Raw genomic sequence first — 23,888 nt, forward strand, 5'->3', positions numbered from 1 at the left:
GCCTACCATCCTGTGCATTGACCGAAATGCAACTCAATTTCTGTGAATTGTATTCACCTGAATGTGCTGAATGTGTTCAGCATTGCCTTCACCACCTGCTTTTATCTCAGAGGTGGAGAACAAGAGAAAGCCTCAATGAGAGAAGAATGAAAGAAATCTAAAGATTATTAATAACGTCTTCTTCCCTTCCTCATTCCCTTTTGCCCTGTGTAAATCATTTAGCCATGCCTCCGCTTACCCGATCAGACCAATCTATCTCTCTGTCTGTCAGCTCCCTGTCTGAGTGTCAGCAGTTCCAGGTATGGTGGTGCTCAAGCCCTCCAGCTAGGTGGGGCTGAGCAACATATCCTCGGGGTTACTGGAACAGTTTATGCTAATTCAACTCCCTGGATTTCAGCCCAAAGACTGCACATAAAAGAATTGAAATCAGCACTCCCTAGTCTCTAATTCCTAGCTTAGTCTCTACACACTTATTGTAATCTTCCTGGACTGTCTGGGCAGTTCTTCTAAAGGAAGGGCAATCTCACTCGCTGACCTATAGCTTTTTTCTCTCAGCTAGGTCAGCAAGCTGCCTCAGCCAAGAAAGTGTTTAACCCTTTAGCAGCAAGGATTGCACTGGATGACATTTCCCTGGCTCCTCTACAAGAACAATGTCAATGATCATTAAGATCATCATTAATGATCATTTGTTTAAAAACTCAATAATGCGATTTCTTGGCATGAAAATACAGCCCGGACCTTTGGGAAATTCAAATTTACTTGCAGAACTTCATTCTTGCAATCTCCCCGTAACATATGCACAAGCAGGTTTAGAGAAACTTGGAATTCTCTGCAGTTTTTTATCCAAACTTTACAACTTAAGCCTTTTTCAACCTGTGTGTTGAACGGTACCTGAGCAGTACATTAGGAGCACTGGCTCCTCTGAAGCACAGTACTCACGGCAGTTCCCCACTTTGCCCCGTAATTTGCACTTAGTAGTTGAAGAGTTTCTTTTGCTTGGTCTTGGTACAAAAGTATTAAAATAAAAATCTAAGGAACCAGGAAGCTGCAGGAAGCTGCCCTTCTATTAAGATAGCAACTGTTCCTCACTCCTGTTGCTACCCTCACTTTTATATCACCCTCTGTGTAAAAACTGCTCGGTTACACTGTAAATAATTGCATTTTATTCCTCTCCCATGTTCTCCTTCTTGTCCCAAGTGACCTGTTTGAGTCTGGCAGCAGCTGTCTTTTGAAAAAGAGAAATCGACATGAAATATCAGTGACAGTCAATATTTAAGGTACATCTTCAATATATCCCCGTACTGCTGCACACAGATTTAGGGGCTCTTGTACCACCTGTCTGAGCAGCAGGTAGCAGAAGGTGTTGCCATCTTTCTGTGCTGTTTTACAGAAGAGAACTGAACAACTACCCTGCACGTGCTTCATAAAGCCGCTCATTCCCCAGCAGGATCAACAGCCGTCTTTTCCATCAGATGTTTGAGCTGTATAGATGCATTCCTGTCATATGGTCATGAGGTATCTGCTGTCCCAGGCACCAGCAACAAAATGGTAGTCAGGGCAGAGCAGATCAAAGCTGTGTGACAGGGGACAGCCACCTGGGTTGGAGAGGACAAAAATCTAACCCTCTCCAGAGAAGGTCCACATGCAAGGGAGTTCTCCTGCACACTTCACAAGGGCACAAAGGAAGCAGGATTTACTACTCCGCCCAAGCACACAACACACCATAAACAAGAACACTTTTTGTTTCTCTGCCTCATGCTCTCTTGGCTCCTGCTGTGCTCTGTGGGTGACTGGGCCAACACAAGCCCACCCTGTGGGACTGTGCGCAAACAAGGACACTCACCTGCCAGAGTGGGTCACGGGAAAGTGAGAAGGGAGCTTGCAGGGTTTGGCATGACAAGTCCACGCTACACAGCCCCTGCCACCCCACTGCACCAGCATCACAGGAGCCATAGCCATCAGTCCGTGTAGGTGCTGCTATGACTTCCCTTCAGGTCTGGAGGCTTCTGTGGGAGCTCTGCTGTGGCATGTGTAAACAGAAATGCGGTGTTACAGCTAAATGCTTCTTTTCAACCAAGATAAAGGCCATTTTTGAATCCCTCAGGAACAGGAACAAATTTTCAACAGTGACTTGCAAAAATCACGGGAGAACCTTTGCTAATATTGCCCTTCACTGGCTGCTGCGCAGGCACAGAGACAGCCCCATCTTAAAGTTCTTCCACTCCAAGAGAAAAGACAATAAGTGGGTATGAAAAGCTATCTAAGAATTACAAGGAAACAGCTAGAAAACTGGTCAGCACAACAAACACTAGTTTCAGCACAGCAGCAGCCTGCCAATTGTCACATCTTTTGCAGCCATCACAGCAAGAGAGAATTTTAAAAATGGATTTTAAGGAGGGGCAGCCTCCACAGAGGTGCTTGTTTGAAAATTGAGAAAGGAAAAGAAAAGAAAAAGAAATAATAATTGAAGTCCAGAGTGACATTGAGTGTTCCTTGCCTTTGTTTTTGAGACTGAGCTGTTCTGGGTTGGTGGGGGGGAGCAGGGAGGGAGTGTTTCTTGGCTGAGAGAAAGAATCTTTTTGAGTATGTGAAAATACACACACGTGCACACACACATACAAAACATTTCCCTGTTAAGATGTTTTCATTGCCTACATCTCAGAACCTTTGTTACGGTTACATTTGGTTCTCATTTAATCTGTGCTGCCCCCCTCACGCCTCTGTCTCTCATCCCTCTATTGTTGTGCTGAGGCTTTTTTCAAGCCTCTCTCCTCACAGTGCCACCAAGGCCTCATGCCAGTCTTTCTTCTCTTCCCCTCTTACTATTGTTTCTATCTCTTTTTTCAGCATTCCGAGTACCCACTCTTATTTTAGGCCTTTGTTTTTCTTTTTTCTTTTAATTTTCCACTCTCTCCCTGTCATTATTCCTGTTTCTTTTGTCTGTCATCTTCTTCTCCTGTGCTTTAAGCATGCCCTTTGTCTTTATTTATCCTCTAGATCATTTCTAGCCTCTTCTTTTTTTCCTTCTTTTTTTCCCTTCCTTCCTCCCTTCTGATTGTTTCATTCCCCTTCTCTCTTTTTCATGCTCTCTTCTCCTGTGTGAGCCAGTTGTTACTTATTTAAACAACTCTTCAAGAAATAATTTTTGTTCATTGTGAATCCATGGGTCAAAGTCCATCTTGGCAAAGAAGGTACCTCCGCTGACTTCAGTGGGTCAGCCCGAGTGCTGAAGCTTGTATGACTTTTTCTTTTCTTCCAGAAACTGAATTTCTGAAGGCTTTGATTACAAACAGAACTATTTACATATTAAGCATGTTTGTGGCCAGAGTTTGCACTCAGTGTGCTGCACTGAGATCACTTAATTCACAACAAAAATATTTTTTTTCCTGCTACCTATTTATTTCTTATTAAAAACACGTGAAATTTTGTTGTAGAAACATGGTCTGAGTTGGGGACCTGCTAATGCTCCATTCTGTTTAAAAGGAACAAATTTTCCTGACAAAAATGATGCTACAGCAACCCTGTGCTTGTGAAAATATGTTGATGTTAGCTTTTGGGGTATTCTAGACTCTATCTGCCATGATGCTCTGGATTCATCTTCGCTGAGTGAAAACAGTGGGACATCTGAGTCTTATTCTTTTAAACAGCAAAATATAATCTACTTCTGAAGACTATATTTGAGTATTTTGCTGCTTTCTGCAGTTTAAATAGTCACATTTTTTTGTCACCTATTTCTGTTATGTTTTTTGTTGTTGTTGTGTGTTTTTTTGTGTGTGTGTTTTTTTTTTCCCCGATGAGAAGAAGTACAGATCCAGAGGAATACAGATGGGCTGAATATGTGGGAAGCAGTCAGAGTGATCTTAATGTGAAAGGTCAGAAATGCTCTTTATTAGCCATATGAGTTTTATGGGTTGTAAAAGGAACCATCAAATTCAAGTCAGGTTCCTTGAATTGCAGGAACTATGCCTTTTCTCCATTCTGGATAGTTAGAGAAAATGAAAAACATGAAAAAAAATACATATATCGGACAGAAGAGTTCTTCAGTTGAATATGTTTTTAATTAAATCTCAGCATTTGATGTGAATATCCATCCTGCATGAAGAAAGGCATTGGGAAATTTTTGAGTTGTATCGCTCTGCTGAAGTTGTTGCCTACTTCTGACCAATGGTCTATTTCCCTATTAAAAAATATTCATCTTTTTTTTTTCTCCCTTTTCATGGTGTTATTTCTTTTCAGCATCTTTTCTTTTTCAGTCACAGCCAGACAAATTCCTTCTCACAGCTACATAAGTGTTTCCCTCTTCCACTTTCATCTGTCATGTTGCAGGAACCATTTCCTCTTCCGCTGCCATTATCTGGAATGGGCTTCTCTGTATCAGGGACTCTTTCATCTCCTTTCAAACATCATGTACATCAGTCAACCTCTCCCTTAGATAGCCTGCTAAGGCCCCCTGTCACTTTTACATTTAAATTATGGTTTAAATTATAGCCTCATTGTATAAGCATTTAAGGGATATAATTTGTGAAAACGACTACAATAAGACAGACTAGTTCCGTTTTATAGAGCAGCCAAAATGCACAGGTCGTGGACATGTTTAGCCCATATCTCAGCTTGATTGAAAAAATAATAAGAGAAAGATGACTGGGAAGAGGGCTGAGAAAGGTGATCCTGTGACCCACCACCTGCAGGAAGGGCACTGCTGGTGCAGAACCACCCCCTTGCTTTTGACATCTCACCAAATCACTGTTTGGAGCTCAGTCCTCCTGCACTGCATTGATAGCCAAACTTGAAATCAAGGCACGAGGTCATAGCTGACAGATAACCTCTCAACCTCCCTTCACCAATGATATAGCTTAGGTCTCAGCTGCCTAAAATTTAGTTTGACGAATCTGGAGCCCAGCCCCTTGCCTAAGGCATTGCTCCCTTGGAAAAAGTCACCACCATCTCTACCTGGTTTCCCTCCCCACAAAGAGCAGGCCAAAAGCACAGTGGCAGCTTCAATCTGAGAGCAGACCCATGGGTTGCAGAAGATTATTTGTATGAATGCGGAATGAAAGCCATGCACGTAGAGAAGAGCCGTTGTGCTGCTGGAATCCAGCAAATCTCTAGCGATGGCCACAGATTAATGCGCTTTCTACAAAGCTATCTGCAGGTGTCAAGCCCATGCCTGAGCTCTGCAGCAGCAACACCTCGAGTCACAACATTCCTGTGCCCTGCAAACCTCTGGCACGCCACTCTGCTACATCTTTCTTGCCTGAGTCTTCCTCTGAGCTCTGTTATGGCTCTTAGAGGCAGAACAGAATCCAAAGCATAATTGTGCAAAGTTGCAAGAACAGGTAAGAACACATCTTATATGCCCATCAGACAGGCTTGAAATTAAAATCTGGTATAACAGACAACTACTCTCAGATCTAGCTGCAAACGGTAAATAAATCCAGCTTGTAACTTAATGATCCTTGTGTTTGCAACCAGCATTGAAAACTGCCTGGGGAACAAAAGCTGGAACTGTACGTGGAAGACGGAATGAAGTCATCGGCAATCGTATACCAAAAGCACCTGGATTTTATCATTCTGACCTGGAGATACACTCACGTTGGCTCTGGCCAGAAATCCACCAGTCAGGGAGGGCTGGGCTTCAGGATCAGTCCCCTGGATATTAGGTCTGTGCTGCTGCTCATTTCATGTTCGTATCCCGCGTTAGACACCCTGTGCTGTGCAGAGGCTGCGTTACATTATCCTGCTGGTCCCTCCTGCTCCCCCCTCCCACAGCTCGGACCAAAATTGTCTGCCTTACTTGGAATTCATTTCAAAAACAGATTCATGTGGTGCCTGCTATTCCCCAATAAACAAATAAATTAGCTGCTGTGATATGGAAATTTGCATGATTCACTGTACTTAAAAACTGTTAGCTGTGAACTTATTAATTGAAAACCACAGGACGATAATAAGTGTGTCCTTCAGTCTGAACATGAGTCCCTTGTTATAATGAATTTGTAAAGCAATAAAGATGTGTTTTTCCAGGAAAACACCACTGCCTCAGGACAGTTGAGGCTCAGTCAAGCCTCACAGGAGGCAGAGGCGCTTTCGGGGAGGGAGGCGCAGGGCCCCCTGCCAAAGCTGCGATGCCCTGGCTGCTGGGCACGGCAAGGCGCTGGGGTACTGGGGGGCAGGTGTGCTGCTCTGCCTGTCCCGGCCCCTCCAGCAATCCTGCCCTCGCCTTCCTGCTGGTTATTCCCTTTTCCCTTCCCTCTGCTACCCCCTGCCCCGGGGGCTTTCCCTGCTTTCCCTCCTCTGGCATCCCCACAGATGGGCGGGGAGAAATGATTTAGCCCTTGTGTAACGGCACCTTTCAGCTGACTCTGCTTTCCCTGCAGAATGCTGCACGTATTGATTTATTCGCTCTGCTTTAGTCGTACGTACTCAGATGGGATTAGATATGTAGGTATGTAGATATGTAGTAGATATGTACTCAGATATGTAGGCAAGGCAGATCTCATATGTAACCAGCTACCCAAATGCATTCATGTGTCGAACACAGAGGGCCTGGGCCCCCTTCTGAGTGGCGCTCTGTGCAATCCCAGTGCAGCCAGTAGTAACCACCAGTCTGCATTAGGTTATTGTACCATGCATTTTCATAGTCACTGTGATTTTCAAACAGGAAACATTACACCTGTATTGAATAAGCACGGCAATATTTGGTGTGAATCTTGGCAGAATCATCCATTGCTTTGTTTTCTGTATTTTTCCTTCTTCTCTGTTTTCCTTCATTTATTCAGCAAGAAAGAAGGAGACTGCCTCTAGTGCTTGAATTTTAATTCTTTGCTGCACTGTCCTTGGGCAGAACTGAGTGTTTCAGAGAGGTGTAATGCATTGTACGGAAAAGCATGAACGTGGTGCCAGTGGTTCTAGTGCCAGGATTCATCACTGCTTTCCTTATCAATGGCCGTTATATCTTATTTTTTAAATACATTGAAAAATACTGATATTTAAGCTAACTCAGAAATTACAACCCTCAGAAAAAAAACCAACCAACCAACCAAAAAAAAAACCAGAAACAACTGTCAAAGAACCATAGCATTTGTAGGATTTAATTTAAATGCAGATTTATGTTTCTGTTGTTCTTGACAACAGTAAACTACTGCATGCACTGCAAAGCCAGGGTTTTGTTTTTTCAGAAACATGCAGTAACCACGTGAACCTGCTGCTGGTATTGGCCCAAAAAGGAGACCCATATGCATTGCTGGAGATATTGTTTTGTGAAAGATCCATTTTATGGGGTAGGACAAGGGCATGAGGCAAAGAACTAAAACTTTTACAGGCAGGAATTGCAGAAAAAAATATATAGCAATTTAGTAAGATTTTCCTTACCTGCCCTGTAAAAAAAAAAAAAAAAAAAAAAAAAGAACTGATTTTGCCCTGTCCCAGCTATATCTCAACTAACTGGTGTTTCTCAATCTAACATGTTATACCACTGTGATTTCTCATCTACTCATCTACTGTTAATGGACACAAATTGCTGCAGTGGTCCAGCCAGCAGGGCCACGTCTGCGGGAGGTTCAGCAGATGTGCATCATCCCGGGATCATCCAGGGATCCTTCTTCAACAGGGATTCCCCATCACTAGATTCTTACTGTTATATATCCCATAGCTATTTTGCACCTTGCATCAAATGGATGAATTTAGTTCACTCACTTTCCTCAGTCCTTCACTGAGGGGAATTACAATGCTTGTGCTTTGAAACGTAGAACAGAGTATCTGCAACAGATCTAGCCACTGGGTAACTAGTGTTCCAAAGCTCCTGTAGGAATAATTGATTTCAACTTGTAGTCCATCCGCTAATCATCAGTACATACCAAATAAATAAATAAATAAATAAATAAATAAATAAATAAATAAATAAGCTTATATATACTATCAGTATCTACACTTCCTCTCTAAAATTTATAAAAATTCAACTCAAAAGAAAGTCAGGAGCATGGCAATCAGATTTCGGAGGAAAAAAAAGTACTAGTCTGTCTGTAAATTTTGGTTCTTGTTAACTAAGACTGCTATTTGTCGAAAGGACACCTTTTAAAAAAGGCATAATTTAACCAGAAAGGCAGGAAAATTATTTGAGCTCACTAAATGAATGCACATGACTAAAACGTGAAAAAATCAAGCTTGACATTCAAGATACATCTGAAGTTAAAGGGCAAGAAAATCTAACAAATCAAAAGAATACTTTTATATCATAAAAGCATAAAAACCTCTTCAATGTCTTTCAGAGTCACAGAAGCATGGCCCATGTTATGATTTCCTATTTATTTTAAACTAAGTAATATCTCACCATTATCCCACAGAGTTCAGAGAAAATTGGCAATGTAAGACTTATGAGCAAGTACATGAACTGCCCAACTCTTAAGACACCTTTATTATATGATTCTTAGTGCCTGATTCTAGTTGCTTAATGCAAATTAAAGGATGTCTTAATGAAGCGGGAAGGAGACTCAGGAAATGAACAGATAAAAAAGGAATCCAGTGACACACTAGCCTAGATCCAGATCAAAACCACAAATATTAAAATAACGTCTCTTTTTGAAGCATTTTATTTCATTGTCATTACCCTATTTTATCATTCTGACTGCCCTATCCAGTTTTGCGTTAATATATCATTAATGTGTATCAACACTTTTAAGGAGGTAAAAAAGAAACAAAATCACGAGAGATAAAAAGAATCAAAATAAAGAGTAAAAATTTGACTCTTACATATCCAATACTCAGGCATGTTGCAGGGCTTTTTGTTTGCTTGTTTATTTGTTTTGTTTAATAAAAAGTACTTGAATATTAGCTTTGCATCTATCAAAACCAGCTTCTCAGGCTACCTCCCTTTATCAGCTCCAGTATTGTTATCAGGCATTTTTTCTACAACAATCCTTCTGAAGACTTTCTTCAGTGATAACAGGAAAACAACTGACTAAATAGCAAGGAACCAAACTCAACTGAAAAAAAAGAAAAGAAAAAAAAAGTACTTCTTAGATCATTTAACATGCCAGAAATAAATGATTGCTACATGACCAGGGTCCCCTTGGATTAATCTGGGTATATAGACAGGGTTGTAATGCTCACTTTATGAATCAAATCTTGAATCCGCAATTTTAATTCTCAGTAGGAAAGAATCTGTAATGTTTTTCTCCCAGAAATATTAAGGACATGCACTTTTCATCCTGGCATGCCAAAGGCTGCAACCCAGGAAGTCAAAGAGGAGATGGACATGAGCATCACATGTTCTTCCCTACTGGCGAAAAAGGGGAAAAAAAAAGGCTGCACTCATCCCACTCAGACAAACTCTCGCTGACAACTCCTTAAGTTAAATATAGTCATCTCAGTTTGAGTGTCTGCTGCACTGCAGCTGCTGCTAAACACCATTTCCCTGACATGGATGTGCAACTCACAGGCTGCATCTGCGGGTAAGCCCGCAGCCAGCTTTGGGGATGGCTTTCCCTGATCTGAGGGCACTGGGGAAGTGACACATATGTGCATCCCCTTGCTGTGCAGGGCTAAGACATGCTGATTTGTCATTTCACAACTATTTGCTCAGTGGAAGCCATCAGATGCAAAGTAAGTATGATTTATTTATTTATTTATTTATTTGTCACCAGCAAAGGAGAACATGAACTTTTAGAGAAAAGTTGTTCTACCATCCTACTCATGAGAGCTGTTTTAAAACCACTGCACTACGTTAGTAGCAAGAGGTCTCCTTGGAAGAGTGAGTCATGTACTTTTTGATACTTGTGGGCTTCCTTTCTTCTGAATCACAGCAAGTTTATTGTGGGATAGGGATACCTTCCCAACAAGAACCAAAAAAGAGGTGAGGGAATGAGAAAAGTGGCTTGGATTAAGCAAACAAATCTCTGAAAACAGAGGATAAGGTCAATGACCTTCATTCCCCTCCCTTTTTTTTCCTCCCAAACTTTAAGAAACTGAGTGAAGAAATTGCAGTGCATACACTAAGAGTGTTTACAAATAGCAAACCATGTCCTACACAGAGGTCATTATGCATTTGGAAGTGAACACCATCCTCTGTTTTTCTCTTGGATCAGCTTGGTACATTCTCATCACCTCCTTACTTTATGTCTAACAACAAGTAGCAATAGGTGAACTGCAAGAGGCAATGAGTTCTGCTTTGTTTAGCCTGAGAATTGCTATATGCTTATCCAAAACTTATCTGCATCCCCCTACAAATATGTGAACCTATGGGCATTAGAAATATTCAGGCACCTGTTATTGAAGTTAATGGGAACTGCAAGCACAGAGTTCCCAGGACAATCAGATATCCTAAGTCCGCAAAATTAGGTTGAAAATCTCTCAGGGACAATTTTTCTCTCTCATCATGTTTACTACTTCCCAACAGGCAGGAAATATTTGAAGCACAGGATCACTTGTGGTATGCTGGCAATCCTGAATTTTTTTATGGGAAGAAACCAGGAGACAGGCAAAGCCATCACAGATGGAAAAATATATATATATATATATATACTTTTAAAGTAACTGAAAAGATTCAGTGTCTGAAAATGCTCAGTTTGGGATTGTCTCAAGATTCTGGGTGGATTTTCAGTTGGTTGTAATTTTCATCCCGACAGATTAAGTACTCTTTACTAAAAGGGAGGTTCCTCTGGAAAGTGCAAGGAAAATGGCTTCTTAGGCCCCTTCTTATAATGGAAAACACATGGGCACGCTGCTAAGCTCATGCACTGCATTTCTGCATTCAGTGGGTCTCTGCAAATGCAAGAGTTTTGGGAAAGAATGAGGGCTGCAGGTTTCAGGCTGGTAGGATCAGGATAGCATTTTACACACTCTAAATCCAGAGAAGAGGATTCTTTTCCATTTAAATACTGCCTTCAGGAAAAATGGCTTTAGGATGACTTCGGCAATTTCTAAAGCTTAAAATGATCCCCTGGAGAAAAAGGATACCGTTATGAGGAAGAATAGGTACAGTAAAACAGCTTGCTGCAAAGGTCCTTAGCAGAAGAGAGAAACTGTCTGGTTTGCTTGTAATTCTGCCTTGTTTGGCTTTATGATTTTGGTTGCACTTTTTAAAATAAACCTAATTGGTGGCTCAATTGGCTGTTTCCAACACTGATCAAATACTGCAAAATATAGACGTACACACACATTTTAGTGGAATGAAAATATCGTACTCGATCACATCAAATAAGCTCCTCCACAAACATTCACAAAAAGTCATTTTTTCACAAATTTTGACATGCCTGAATATGCAGTACATTCACAGCAACCAGTCTCACATAACTGAGGACACAGCTGACTGCACACAGACCACTCCAAGCCTGAGTAAGCCTGTCATAACTCTTTCCTTCCCCTTAGCCTCAAGGCACTGAATGTAGTCCAAAATGTAACATCTCATGTACATAGATGGAGATGATCCACAATGTGTTCCACCATTTTATGAGCCTGTATGGGGCACCTTGAACACCATCTATCGAACCCAAAAGTTGAAATCAGCCTCACTTCATCTTGTAGAAAAACTTGGGCACTGAGTCAGCAGCTGAAATTCAGACACTGGAAGTTGTGGTTGTGGAAAGCAACCACAACCTTCCCAAATGCCACTACTGCATTTCCTCAGGGTTTATGCAGCATTTATTGTCCCAGCCTTTGTAGAGGCAGAACAGGCTAGAAATGTCCTTGGGGAAATGAGTGAGTTGTCTCTGTAGTTATGGCACTCTCCCCAGGCATGTTCCTGTGGCGCTGACTGGCATTTGGAGATGGTGCAGGAGCAGCTACCTCTCCTTTACTGCTCTCCAAAAAGGTGTCCATGATGGCTTTGAGTAAGTTTTCCTGTTCCCCTATCCTCTGTAGCTTATAAAGTCTGCCTAGGTGGTAGATACAGGGAAAGAGAGAGGCCCAAAGAGACCTTTCTGCTCTTGCATCGTGTGAATTTGGAGCCCTGTTAACCATCTGTAAATGTAAGCTGGCTGGTGATCAGCTGAATATTCCCATAAAGTTGCTTTCTTTTAACCCTTGGGGGTTTTGTTTCTCAAAAGGTCTTCTGCAGCAACAACATTGGCTGTGAATTCTTCACCAACCTAGATCATTAGCCAGGGTTTCTTAAGACTAAATGGAGCTCTGTGCACTCCTCACATTTGCAGAAAATCAAAAATGTGACTTACAGTGTGTGTGCGAAGGGACTCAATCTTGCATAAGCACAGTGAGATCAGACAACTTTTATAAAGCATAGTTAAAGCAATGGAACACATACCTGTAGGCTGTTGTTGATGGTGGATATTTCTGGGCTTAAAGAAGTTTTTAGAAAAGTGCTTAGCAAGCAGCATCAAGGTCCATCCAAAAGGAAGAAACCTCCTTTGGTTCAGGAGTGCCCTGACCTGCAGATTGATGAAAAGTGGAACGCTATACAAAATGTCACCATATACTCACCTTTGACTGACATTTTCATCCCTACTGGCCATAAGCCATTTGCCATTGTTGGTGACATGCTGACTGACCTAGACAGACATTTAACCTGAATTTTTGTGGTCATTTTCACATTCTTTCTTTTTAAATAGCTTTGCTCTATATAGGTAAGTATATATGTTATTCATTGGCAAAGGGGCCCTTTCAAATTGACAGCCTGGGTTATGGGACCAAGTCATAAGACAGGACTATCCTAGAATCCATTTTGAATCGCTGCTATTCAAGAAGCAGAAGGTATTATTGCCATAGGTCAAAGTCTTCTTAGGTTTTCAGCTTTTATACAGAGGTGGGCATCAGTCAAAATCCTAGGTCTGAATAATCCAAAACTGAGATTTGAGGTTTCACAGACTCATGGTGCATGTAATCATTTTCTTATAGTGTCTTGCAGAAAGACTTGTTAGAGAGTAAGGTTTTCATTTTCTTCCAGTACGGCTCCCCAAAAGACATTTAGCAGTGTGTAAATTAGCTGGTGTAGGTAGCCTGTCAGCTCCACCAACCACTGCATTCACCTCAAGGGCTAGAAAATCCCTGCTGAAGATCTGCCACACCCTATTGTGCTGGAGATGCATATATATAGAGATACACTGAATGCAATAAGTTCTGTTTTCCATGTGTTAATAACGCTAGAAATGCTTACAAGGATGCATAATAATGAATGTAAGTAGAAAAGAGTGGGAAGCACATGTTCATGGGGTGGGTGGACATAGGAAAGAAGATGCTTTTACCTATTAAGTGCAAGATATATGGGAAGTCTGCACAAATCTTCCTGGCTTTCTGTCACATAAAGGTAGGCTCACTTTCCCATTTTAAAGATGAATTTAATAAAGTGAACGATAGGGCCAGATTAATTTTGTTTTCATCTGTAGGTATTGTACCAGTGGGAAATGCCATCTGATAAAGGGTCTGATTCAGCTACCAACCTTTCTTGAAAAGGCATAATAGAATAAAAGCTATCTTCAAAGGACATTGATGTATTTATGTACTGAAATTAAAAAGTAGATACTTCTGTCTTTGCTAAAGTTGACTGAGTTTATGCCACATTTCTCCAGCAATCTAGCAGCTTGGCTTGGTGTGAACAATGTTCTGCTTTTGTGTCTCGGGGTCAGTGGCCCTGCCTGTTATTCTTGGAGCCTTTTTTTGGTGTGTAATAAGCTAACTATGTGAGTTACCAGATCTCAGTTCTGCATAAGGAGATGAGCATTGTTCACAGAGAGAGAAGAGACAGTTTTGAATCTAAGGAAATAAAAGGCAGTGCAGTGTCTTTATTTTCATTCTAGCCTAGCAAAGCTTGATGCTGGCATGCTTAAACCTAGGCAGAATGCTCAAATCTTGACAGTCTTGGAATATCAGCAACATTAAAACTCTAAGCACAGAGGGTTTTTCTTTTAATTGGGCTTACTGCCTCCACTAACAAATTGCAAACATAGACTGAACATAGCTGTAAACAAAAACCTGCGTGTAGAACCCCATGTATTGTTCAAATAGACACCAAATAAACTTCTCAGCATAAATGCTCCTTCTGAACTACCCCCTACACTCTCTTTACCTATATACAGATATATAAACAAAGCCACACATTTTCATTGGCTTTTTTTTTTTTTTTCCTTAGAAATTATGGGCATTTATCCCCACCAGACTGTTTATAATGATGCTCTAGGTTTAGCTGCATGTCCCCTTTGGCTTTTCTCCTGAAGCAGAGAAACATTTGCACAGAGCACACCAGGTGTTACTTTCATATCCTCAGACATACTGGAATATATTAACACAAACACTAAATCAAAACACAGCAAAATTAATGATCATGGCTAGGCTAGAGAAACCAAACTCCTTATTACCAAACAAGACTTGTGTGTATTGTTTCTGTTATCTTAGTTCCCAGATTATTATAAAATCAGATACCAATATCTAATTAGCTGTTCTAATTGTTGGTTTGAGTTTGCATAAATTATGCAGAAATGCCCAACTTTCTCCTGCTTTAATCAATATAATATGTCAGAAGGTTGCTTGGGGTTGTAAGATAATGAGATAACTAAAGCAGTATCCTGTACACTTCATTATTATAGGCCACAGCCAAAAGAAATATCAGTATTTCCAAATTATCTCCACTTAAGGCATGCAGTCTGAAGCCTACTGCTCATCAAGCAACTGCTTATCAGCCCTGTTTTCTTGTAATACTGCCTGACTATCAAATAAAATGATTGAATGATGTAAATTGATATATCTTTTCCAAAACCCTCCGATTCCTGAACACTATAAACTGCATCGTTTCAATGTATGGATTTAATCTCTGTATGGATAGACTTTTAGAGAGGAACTAGTAAACCTCTGAGGGCATAATTTTGGCCTAAACTAACTCTCATTTCAGGTATGACCACACTGCAATCCAAGTTCACTTCCAGAGCACTGTAACCTGCTCTTGCTTGTAATGTTAATACTTTAATATAAATGTTACCTCTATGAGTACTGTGGTTATTTACAAATGAAGAAAATTCTTTAATTTACTACAAAGCTGACATCTCTCTTCCACTTTCATCTGCTGCTTTAACAGCCTTAATTATGAAGAGATTCAAACAATTTTATATAGAATATAATTTTATGTATTAATGATGTAAGTGTCATTAATAAGAATTAAGAAAAATACCATTGCAGTGGAAGAGGTGGGAATAAGTACAGTGAAAGACGTATTACTGCTTGTATATTCTATATGCTAATCTTCATAGTATTAGGCAGCACTATCACTTCAGCTGTACAAATAAAACAACTATTCATCCCAAATCCCCCCAAATTACCTAAGTACCCAAAGGGCGATTTAAGTGGAACTTAGGCAGCTAAGTCCAAAAATTGGATTCTCAAAATGAATTATGCACTTACACTTGTGCAAATTAAGTTCCCTTAGAGACAAAGGTTTTGTCGGTGTTCAAAGCCTCTTCCACCTTGTCCATCAAAAGCAGGCTGGCACGTAGACCATACTTAAACTCATTAAAGGTCTACTATCAAGCATTCCCCAACTAGATCCTAAAAAGGAGTGATCCCACTGATAGCACACACTGGAAAAAAAACAGATTGTCCACAAAATACAGAGAATTTGATAGTTGATGGCATCTGTCAAAATTAAGATGAAATCAAGACCCAGCTAAACCAGAGGGGGGAAAAAAGGAGGAAGAATGATTATTTTGGTGAGAGAAAGGTTCATTTAGTTGGGAAGTTGAGAACTTGGGTACTAAACACCAGAGTCCTACCATCTTCCCCTTGCCCTTTCTGTTGATTGTCGTTGATAAGTCCTCACTCAGCTTCTGGCTGTTTTGAATTCCACTGAAAGTCCTTGACCAAGCAGCAGCAGAAGTTCAGCTTGAGCTTTGGATTCTACAATAAATAAATAAATAAAGGTACTTAGGGTGGCTGTGGTCACAGAAAATAACACAGAAACAGTGGGGGCAATGCAAATTAAACCCTAGGTTCTGAACAATCTTTTGTCATCAGAAGGGATGAAGGAATAGAATGCACATTCAGATCAAAATTTCACACTGTCTGTATATTTACTTAGGCCAAGATTTTCCTCATATGTTTCTCATGCTATTAAACCATTAAAACGAGAAGAATGTGAAAAGGAAGATGGAAATCAGGCTCCAGACTTAAAATTTGCTGTTGGATTCTTCCACTAACATCAGAATGTTTACTTTTCAAAATAATCATGGGTGCCTTTCTATCTAGAATGAGTGGGATTGATATTATTCAGAATCTCAGAGAAAGATCAGGGAATGGGATATGGCTGTGGCTGAACCAGTCCTGGCAGAACTGAAAATAAGTTTATCCATTGATGTAATGTAATGGAAGTAGTTTCTGCATAACACCTTCAGCTATGACCTTGAAGACAAATCCCTCTGGATTCAAAGGCCATTCTTTCCCAATGAAAAACATGGAGACAGTTAAGGTAAACTATGTAAGAGCACAAATATAAGAAGTCAGATTGGAATGGGTGCTCTGAGAGAAAGTCTGAGTCTTTTCTTGAAAGGAGGTGAGGACGCTGTTGAAATAAATACATTAATTAGTGCTTTGTCATAGGGCTTACAGAGGGGGATGGGTGGCAGATGTCAGAAACACATGGACATCTCCCAAGTGGGGAGGAAGAGATATTAAAAAGAAAAACAATTGAGGGTCATAACCTGACAGGTAATCAAGAAATTGAAATGTCTGAAGAATGACAGAACTTTGAGGCCAGATGGGATCCAGCATGCTGGAAAAATATGGCATTCAGAGACATGGGGGAAAGAGTAATCACTTTAGTGCCCTGCAGATTTATAACATACATCCATAATGGCAGCACCTGTGTATCCAAGTTCACTGTATGCACCCATTTCATCATTTATGACTTCTGAGTGCATAGCATATCTCCTTTGTGTTTATTTTTGTTTCCTGCTAAAAAGCTTACATTAGATGGAATTTTTTAAGTTGCTTTTCTTCCTCCAGCTCCTCATCATTTCAGTCTGTACTTCCTTGCCCTCCTCTTTTGTCCTGACTTCCACTTCACAATTGAACAGCAAATGAATCCACTTACTGCCTCTTTATTTTTTCGTTGGTACAGAAAGTGAACAAAATTGATCCTAACACTTATCATTATCCCCTTCCTCAAGGCACAGCCCTCCATAGTAAATTGTTCTCGTTCAAAATGTCTGTCTTGGTAGCCAGACTAATTCTTTGTTCTTAAGCACCCAAACCATTTCCTAACCTATTTGTTTGATGAATGACCTTTGCATGTTTTAGCAAAAACCCTGGTCTCTTTGGAGCAGATTTGCAGGTTACAACTTGGTATTAAAATCAAAATCGAACAACAACAAAAAAAGGGAAACTTCTTGAATACTGTGCAGGGCTGAACACATCTGAGATGTGGGATGAGGATGAGGAGTTTGCAGCTGCTCCCCCACTATGTGATCAGAAATACATACAATACTAGCCAATGTTCAAGAGAAAGATACGGTCTCTTTTGTCCATGCCTGACAAATTCATTCCTGGTTGTAAATGAAATTTAGAGTTGAAGAAAAGAGACAAAATCCAGGATTCTCAGCACAGAGCACTTTCAGGTATCCTAAGAAAGACACAATTTTACTTCTATTAAGCCAGGCCATCTGCAAAATAGACCTAATAATGTTATGTACTGCTAGTGAAGGAATCTTTTTCTTTTTTTTTTTTTGGTAAGAAGCTGGAGACAGGGTGTCCTGCCAGAGGAATGTTAGCTGTGGGGTGACTGGGTGAATGAATGTGATACAATAGCAGGCATGAAGTCTTTTTTTTTTTTTTTTTTTTTTACTTTGTTTTTCTACAGCTAAAGCCTTCCTGTTACTCCAGTATTGTACATCTTTCTGAAAATCAGCCAAGGAGATTGAGCGGGTCCTCAGCTTTAAAGAGAAAGGCACTTGCTCTGTCCTCCCCCTGAGGAGGCTGGGAGAAAGGGAGCAGGAGCCAGTGCCAAGGCAACACGGGAACCGCACCCCAGTGGAGCACAGTGCCTGCCAGCAGCCCCTGCTCAGCTCAGGCTGAGCGACCTCAGAGACAAGTCTCTACAAAGACATCTTCACTTACAGTGGAGTTACAGCAGTGTCAGCAGTTACTTCGCCAGCTCTGTTTAAAGAGGCTGGACCCCCTGCTAAAACCAGTCTGATGATGTAACCTTGGGTCCAATGCCTCAAAAGTATTTGCTTAGATGTCTAATCCATAGTTAGATGCCTACAACCTTTGAGGAGTTCCATCTTCAGCCAAGACAATTTGATAAAGAAACTCTACATTGTCGTGCCAATCATTTAATACTTATTTTTTCATGGATCTCAGTGCCTTACAGTTATCTGCACAAGATTCCCGAAAGATAGGAAACTATTATCTCTGCTCAGAAATGTGGTACTAGAACATATGGTAGGTCAGGTCCATTGTCTAAATTCACACAGGAAACCTGTCTGAGCCTGGGTTTAGAGCCAGGTCTCCAGAGTCTCAGCCCACTGCACTAGATGATAGGCTGCCTTTCTCCTCTGGAAAGGTGACTGAAAACCCTCTGAAGCAAGAGACCTGCATTGCTTGTCTAACTGCAGCAGTAGGAAGAAATTTAAATGCTAGTCAGGGTCAGGCAAGGGGGAAATTATGATTTAATTACAAAAAGTCAGCATGGATTCACAAAAGGAAGCTTGTGCTTAACAATCCACTGATGGGATTTTTTTTAGGTTGGATAATAAAAAATATCTGATAACAGGAAGCTATACATTCTGTTTAACTATATTTTTATGTAGAAAAAGATCAGGTTCTTTGTGTTCTACATCTGACTACAGGGATGCAAAAGAAATCCCCTTTTAGCACCTGCTGATGACAGCTTTCTGCTAGAAACTACAAAGACTTCTCTCTCACATCAGAGATGGGGATGAGAAGACAGCTTTAAACCTCCAGAAACTTCAAAACATGATCGAGAACATTAAAAAGGAGGGAGTCTCTCATCGGGCCATTCACAGTGAGACTCACCAAGGAGATGTAAGCCCAGAGCAGGATACATATCAGCCTCTGCTCCCCACAGCCAGCTTGCCCCTGGCTAGAGAGGCACATGGAGGTGTGAGAGGGCTGGAGACTGTTGGATTCTGGTACAATAGAAAAGTCTGACGGCTACCAGGTAATGCCCCATCTTCCTATTCTATTTCTCTATATTCGCCTTCTCTGGATATCTAAATTTAATAAGCTACAAAGCAGCATGAGTATTTTTTAAGATGCATCTGCGAATGTTAAAAGTTTAACATGTAAGGATGTGACTAAAAGAGAGTCACAAGGATTAGTATGAGGATCAATTTTCTTCACTTTCTATATCAGTGACCTGGAAGAAAGAAGATGCAGTAAGTGGATTACATTCACTGATGTTATAAAGTGAAGGGGCAGTCAAAGCAAAGAAGGAGGGCAGCAAAACTCAGAATATACAGTCTAGGAGCCACAGACAGATAAGTAGTTTATAGGTTTCAAAGTATGTAAGGTAATGAGTCTGGAAACAAAAAAAAAAAATCCACTCAATAGTCATGCATTATGAGACATTAAGGAAGTGCAGTATATGGGGTTAGTGGTGGATAAAACTCTAACATCGTTAGCAAAAGTGCTGAACAGCAGCAAGAAAGTGAGAAAAAAAAATCTCTAAGCTGTAATATAGAGAAAGGTAACTGTAAAACAGAAAAAAAAAATCATTCAAATCCTGCAAATGAGGCTGGTTTTGTGACAAAATATTGCATATTTCTAACCAGCTATGAAAAACATGTTGTTGAAAAAAAAATGTTAGAATAGGCTTCTGCCAGAAACTGACAGCTGTTGAAATATCTTGATTATCCAGGGACTGGAGATGAAATCCAGGTTTGTATTACTGAGGATAGAAGATTAAAAGGAGGCCTTGCTGCAGCACACACAGTCCTAAGGGGAAAAGAGGAGAAACGATACCTGGTTCTTGGAGCCAGTGACAACAGTGAGGGCAGGGAGGCATGGACTTCAGCGAAGGGCAGGCCTTAGAGGGGCCGGGGGGGGGGTGGGTTTCTTTGCAAAGGGAACGAATCATGTAGCAGACCAAGGGCAACAACCGAGACTAGGAGCATAAAGAATTTTAAGAAGGAGTTTGAGGTGTATTGACAGAGCAGGACCAATATACGGGGTACACTGGTAGCCCATACAGGAGGCCACACACTGACATGACTCCCATACCTGTTGTTCTCCTCACTGTCTGTGGGGCTGACTGGGAGGCTGCAGAGATGAATAGGGATCATTGTGAACACTGGATTGGATTCCATATGAAGCATGGCTTTTCTGCCATTTTTTTTCCTTCCAACAGCCACTAATTAGCTCAGTCGTCCCCTTTTGCTGGCTGCACTACAGTACCTAGGCTGGGGTGGCTGCTTGCAGCTGCTTCAGGAAATGGCTGACCCGGCCATCCCCAGCACTCCTCTTTCTTTTTCTATGTGTGATCTGTGCTTGCTACCCATTTGTCACAGCCAGTAAGTTGTCTCAAACCTTCCTCCCTGGGCTACTGACAGCTCTCCCCTCCCCAGCCCTCCCCAGCCACAGGAGCAGCCATGTCCCTCACCTCTTAGCCCAGGCCCAGCCTGCATCTTCTCTTCCCACCACCCTTTCACAGCATTTCTCTGCTCTTTCATCCGCTCTGGGTAATTGCTGCCTCTGAACGGGACCTTCTTGGCCACCCCTGATACACACCACATCCAGCAGACTCTTGAAGTCTGTTGCCAACTGCCTCCAAAGCTGCTGCTCCTTTAGTCCCGTGTCATTTGATTTGCTGGCCTGATGTAATGCACACTCTCTTGCTCGCTGCTTCTAAAGAGAAAGATCCTACTACATAGTTTGTGTGATTTTTGGTCTTAAAAGAATTTCCTGAGTCCACAGTGTCTGAGTGGGTTGGAAATTTCCATAGTGTTTTCCTCTCAACCTTGAAATAAATGTTAACTGAACTGTGAAAAGCAAACCATTGACCATGTTTCTGTCTGAACAGATTCGTGCTAACAATATTCAACCTTGCACTATCACCCAGCATTTCTTCTTTGCATCAAAGCCCTTAGCAGACACTTCACAATCAATGTTGCTTTCCCAAGCCACAGTAATTCTCATCCGAGCCAACAGATTGGTCCTGCAGTACGGATGGCTGTACTAGTCATTGTAACCAGCCTCATGAAATCAATCCTTGCTGTGGGCTTACAATGAGGTCTTGGAAACCCTATGGTATGGTGCCCTACATCGTGTGATGTGAGCAGCTGGGAGTCCTGGTGAAGCTCAGGGACAGACTCAGCTTGTACCTTCCCAACATCTTCTGAGTCAGCCTGACTGCATCACAAACCATGGAGTCAAAAACTGATTTTTTTTTTTTCTAATATTAAAATAAATGGAATAATTTGGCTTATGTGAATTTCTTTATGACAGATAAGGCCAGAAACAGAAAATTCCCTGGTGGGTATATATGATTAATGTATGATGAATTTATAACATTTTTGCTTCTGACAGACATTCGGAAGTTGGGGTCTGGTCTACAAACACTCTCTCTAAATAAAATTTCACTTTTTCTTTTTCTGTCAGCAAACTTGCTGCCAAGCCAGAAAAGATCAGAGAAATAGATACATTTGGGAGAAGGTTTTACATTATTATTGGGTCTTTGTTCCAAGCAATTTCTGCATCTTAGGGATCAAGGTGAGCCTCCCATAATGCACCTGCTAGTAAGCAGGTATAAAAAGAAAGTATTTTTAGGCATTTATCTTTGAGATATCAGACTCTAAGATGAAAAGACGACTAGGGATTTACTGACCATCATAGACAATGGCTTGCTATGATTAAAGCTACGTATGGTTACCTGGACAAAACTGCATCAAAGTGCTAATTAGGGAATATATGCTCCTGACTGGATCACCTCTGAGGCTAATATGCTTTCATTTGTGTTAAAACCCCTGGCAGATGCAGAGAATCAGTGTGAGCTAGAAAGATATATCCATGTAATGGACAGTATTACTGCACTCTACCATCTTCTCTGTGATATATTCTCTTTATGCAGAGAAACAAAATTTGTGTTTATCTCAGTGCCGAGACATCCAATTAAAAAGCCTTGTCCTAAAAAATTATTTGGCTGAAAGTAAAAATGAAAGAAAATTGGTCTGATTCACTTATTCCCAATGATAGGTACTTAACTGTCACTTCTCAGGAGCTCCTAATCCTATAATATTCCCGAAAGGCTTGCTGTAATCAGGATAGAACATATTTATGTGGAGAAGAAGGGAAAAATACCACCCACATCTTGTACATGAATACAGTGGCATTTGAAAAACAAAAACAAACAACAAAAAAACAAGCACACACATATATATATAAACTAATATATAATGTATAAAAATATATCTATATTTATATATATATAAACTAAAACAATGGCTAGGTGACAAAGCAACCCGTACATGGAGGAAATATATACATTGGCAATAGAGCAGCCAAGAGTACTTTATGCTAGAGAGTTCTGAACTTCCCTCTGGTTGTGGAGGGTCTGTGGGGAGCAAAGCTGCACCTGCTCTCTGGGGAACACTGTCTTCCTCTCCAAAACTGACACATAACAGACAGTGGTACAACAAATCAAGTCATACTGAAGGAAGGACGACATTGTTTAACCTGAAAAAAGCAGCACCCAGCTAGTCTCCTACTGAGCCAGAAAACTGCATACACTTAAAAGTAAAAGAAACCAGACCTATCTCTACAAGTCAGACAGTCTTTGATACTCTTTTATCTAAGAAAGAACAGATCCCCATTGTTTCCCAATTGGACATGGACCATTTGGAGGCCATATGGACATACAAGTTTTACTGCACATGCGAAAGATATTTTACAGTAACAAGTCAACACTCTCAATGCTTCTTCACAGAGTGAGCGTGAGGCTGTGGGGTAGATCAAGGTCTTCCTTAAGGAAGAAAACAAAACAGTAGGACTAATGCTACTAAGTGCCTTACATTTAGCGCTCCACTTCATCTAGTATAAAAGTAGGTAACAGTAGCAAAGGTGTATTGAAAATGACTGCAGAGGTGCTGACCCTCCGGAAACTCAGCCGCTTTCATTTATTGCTTACTTGAAGAAGTAATTAGGGTTCTCACTTCTTGGCTAATGCCTCCTAATGGTCACTTTATTCTTGAAAATTGTACAGTACTGTAACGGTTGGAAGGTAAAGTAGTTGTGTAAAAAGGTTTATTAGGAATGGCCCAGTAAAAGTCTAAAGGGGGGAAAAATTTCTCTCAGAACTATGAAGGCTTGTGGCCTTTATTTCTGGAGAGAGGAAGAATAAAATAATTTGTTTGGTAGTGTGCAGACAATACAGGCAATAGGAATACATAATTTAGCCCAAGTGCTGTGAATGCAAAAGGCTGATCTTGTGGCCAAACAATGCCCTGTCAATATGAGCTCCTGTTTGTCTTTGTCCTTTGGATGTTTCTATTGGAGAGCAGAGTTTCTTTCATCCTTCACACAATGTAGTTTCAATTTCTATTTGAGAAAACTAGAGGCAGCGCTCTCCTCTATTCAGTTATTTTATTCTACTTACCCACATGCTGCTTCCACTGCAGTGGTGTTAGTTAAATGCATGGGCGAGTGAACAAATCTGGAGTCTTTTCCACATGAAGGCTGTGCTTCTGCTCACAGTGAGTGTTCAGGCTGTTGCACCTTCACCTGCTGGAGCAGCTTCATGCAGGACAGCAAGTACTTGCCAACCCGACACATGTGAGGACACAAAAACTGCAGTTTAGCAAATACTCTCAAAGATGGTGAGTGCCCAGCACTGGTGGGATGCACACACTCCTGGTGGTGCCAGGAGTGGATGGGTGTGGGACAGATAGCAGTTTTTATTTTGTCAGTGGAAGCTCGACTGGCTTGAAGCAGTACTGGCCTGGCTA

General features: G+C 41.0%; 1 long non-coding RNA gene across 5 annotated transcripts in view; it reads left to right on the forward strand.

The window, feature by feature from the left end:
* Window positions 1-8,948: 8,948 nt before the first annotated feature.
* LOC310893803 overlaps window positions 8,949-23,888 on the forward strand; it is a 41,661-nt gene continuing 26,721 nt past the window's right edge. For all 5 annotated transcript variants that reach the window (XR_014579312.1, XR_014579313.1, XR_014579314.1 and 2 more), the window contains exon 1: window positions 8,949-9,597. This is a non-coding gene — a long non-coding RNA (uncharacterized lncRNA). The remainder of the gene's footprint in view (window positions 9,598-23,888) is intronic.

This window comes from Anser anser, assembly GCF_964211835.1.
Source record: "Anser anser genome assembly, chromosome: 2".
Classification (NCBI taxonomy): domain Eukaryota; kingdom Metazoa; phylum Chordata; class Aves; order Anseriformes; family Anatidae; genus Anser; species Anser anser.